Source organism: Pongo pygmaeus, chromosome 3 (genome assembly GCF_028885625.2).
Source record: "Pongo pygmaeus isolate AG05252 chromosome 3, NHGRI_mPonPyg2-v2.0_pri, whole genome shotgun sequence".
NCBI lineage: Eukaryota > Metazoa > Chordata > Mammalia > Primates > Hominidae > Pongo > Pongo pygmaeus.
This window is the reverse complement of record NC_072376.2, coordinates 199,404,992-199,407,726: the sequence shown is the minus strand read 5'-3', so window position 1 is coordinate 199,407,726 and position 2,735 is coordinate 199,404,992. Positions and strand designations below refer to the sequence as shown.

The following is a 2,735-nucleotide window of genomic DNA, read 5'->3' as shown; positions in this document are numbered from 1 at the left end:
AACTACAGCTAGAATGCCTGTTTGAACTGCAGAGGCAGAGAAGAAAGAGAAGAAAGAAAGGACAAAAGAGATGAAAGGGAAGAAAGGAAGGAAGGAAGGCAGGCAGGGAGGGAAGGAAAGAAAGATGGATGAAAATTACACTTCCCAGCCTCTTGTAGCTAAGGTCTGACTGCCCCTGCCATCCCCAGCTTTGTCAGTCTTAGGTGAAGAAAATGAACAGCATAGCTCTCTGCAGTGGCAGTATCATAGCCAATGAGGTTTATCCAAGGCGTGATTATTACTAATTGAAAATGAGCAGTGCAAGGCAGTGGACCTTGTGAGGAGTTGAGATATTTTCACACACCTGGCGACAGAAGCACTAGATTCTTCTAGATAGCTCTGCTGAAGCACTTTGCCTGTTCTCTGGGCTCGTAGGGGCTGAGAGGCAGGTGGTGATAGTGAGCTTTCCACAAATACACATCAGTGGTGTCACTTTGCCCAGCAGCTATTCCTCCTGCCTGCAAAGCTTCCCAGCTGCCTTCCCTGTGGTAACCGCCTTCGCTTTGCATCCATCACAGGATCTTGCACCTGAGTATTTTCCAGGTCTTCCCCCAAGGACAAACAGCTTTTGCTTCTTCCCCTCCCCTGAAGCAGTATCTGTGTCAGGGACAGTAGCTAGAGTGTCCTGCCCTGTCCAGATCTTCCTCAGGAGCACACAGTGGAGACGGTGGAAAGAGCTAACACTAGGTGAATGCAGGTTCTCCTTGTGTCTCAGGCCCCCCCGGGTCTTTCTCAACCATCTAGTGCACAAGCTCACACTCAGACTTTAAGAATTTGCTGCATTCTGGCTGGGTTTTTTGTTTTGTTTTGTTTTTGTTTATTTTGTTTTGTTTTGCTTTTCTCGTTTTTGAGACGGACTCTCACTCTGTCACCCCCCGGACTGAAGTGCAGTGGCGCGATCTTGGCTCACCGCAACCTCTGCCTCCCGGGTTCAAGTGATTCTCCTGCCTCAGCCTCCCGAGTAGCTGGGATTACAGGCACCCGCCACTATGCCCAGCTAATTTTTGTATTTTTAGTAGAGATGGGGTTTCACCATGTTGGCCAGGCTGGTCTCGAACTCCTGACCTTGTGATTCACCTCCCTCGGCCTCCCAAAGTGCTGGGATTACAGGCGTGAGCCACCGCACCCGGCCCAGCCTGGCTGTTCTCTTCCAACCTGCTTGTATGGTGGCTCCACCCACCCTCCTCTCACACTCCGCCAAGGGTGAAACCATCTGTGTGGTCTGATGCTCCCCGAGGGACCTGTCACTCCTCAGAACTGACTTCACTTGCTTGCCTTGCAACCTCAGCTTTCTGATGTGCTCAAGAAAAGTTAGCATTGTGAAGATCACGTGGCTTTTTCTCCTTGCTAAGGTGGGAGTGACATCTTTGTAAAGTCATCTACATATGAAGTGAAAACAGGATTCCCTGTTTCCGTTTCAAGATCCCACATTGGTGGTCTGAAGTTTAGTTCCCTCCCAGCAAGGGATCAAAGCATCCATGCTGCCAAAAGCTTCAGAAATGAACTATGTGTTAACTCCGCGCATCTTTTAAGGGCCTACTATTTGCACATCACTCTATGAGATACTGGGATGGATGAGGCACAATCCTTGTCTTACCCTTGCTCACAATCCTGGGGGAGTGAAGGCACAGAAACGAGCGTCATAGAGTCATGAGTGCTGCCCTGAGAGTGGGAGAAACATGGTGGGAACATGAATCTGAATAAGTAGCAGGCAGGGGCACGAGGAGGCAGTTATTTGAGTTGCTTCTTGAATTTTGTGTAAATTTTCTATACTGAGACAGTAAAGAGGCATTCACAGAAAAGTGTTCTTTCTATTCCTCATTCTCTGATAAGAGTTCCATTTTCTGGCAGGGTTTGCTCGGATCAGAACTCTCTAGATCCCATAGGCTGACCTGGTCTTAGCCACAGTGAGCTCTGTGTCTGCGTCCATTCTGCAAGGTCAGCGGGTTCTGTGGTGGCAGTATTAATAATAGAAACTTCGCTGCGTTTGAATAAAATCAGTATTTTTTTCTTTAAAAAGCTTGATGCCAATATCTAATCTGCTTTCTTTCATATTTGTCCTCTCAATATTTATTTTTATTTTATTTTATTTATTTATTTTTTGTTTGTTTTGTTTTTTGGAGACAGGGTCTCACTCGGCCCTAGGCTGGAGCTGGAGTGCAGTGGCATGATCTCGGCTCACTGCGACCTCTGCCTCCTGGGTTCAAGCAATTCTCCTGCCTCAGCCTCCCGAGTAGCTGAGATTACAGGTGCCCTCCACCATGACTAATTTTTGTATTTTTAGTAGAGTTGGGGGTTTCACCATGTTGGCCAGGCTGGTCTCGAACTCCTGACCTCAAGTGATCTACCTGCCTCGGCCTCCCAAAGTGCTGGGATTACAGGTGTGAGCCACCACGCCCCACCTGTCCTCTCAATATTTGTATTAACCTCTATATTTGTTGTCCCTGGAGGGGGTGGATGTCTGGATATTAGTTTATTTATTGAAACCACTGGGGCATATGTCAGCACTGGTCTGGAAAGAATGGAGAGGCTTCGCTGCTGCCAAAGCTCTCCTGGTTCGGCCTCACCTGGGCGGTCGACTACATTGGTGCCGAGACAGGAACGGTGCAGCCCAAACAAGTACTCACTACAGTCAGACACCCAAGAGAACAGGGCTCATCAGCCAAAATCTAGTCCTTTTGTGAAAGGTGAGCCTG

At 48.3% G+C, this 2,735-nt stretch overlaps 1 pseudogene; it reads left to right on the top strand.

Annotated features, from left to right (window-relative positions):
* The first annotated feature begins 223 nt into the window (after positions 1 to 223).
* Positions 224 to 295, top strand: LOC129036028 (U4 spliceosomal RNA; annotated as a pseudogene).
* Positions 296 to 2,735: the final 2,440 nt, after the last annotated feature.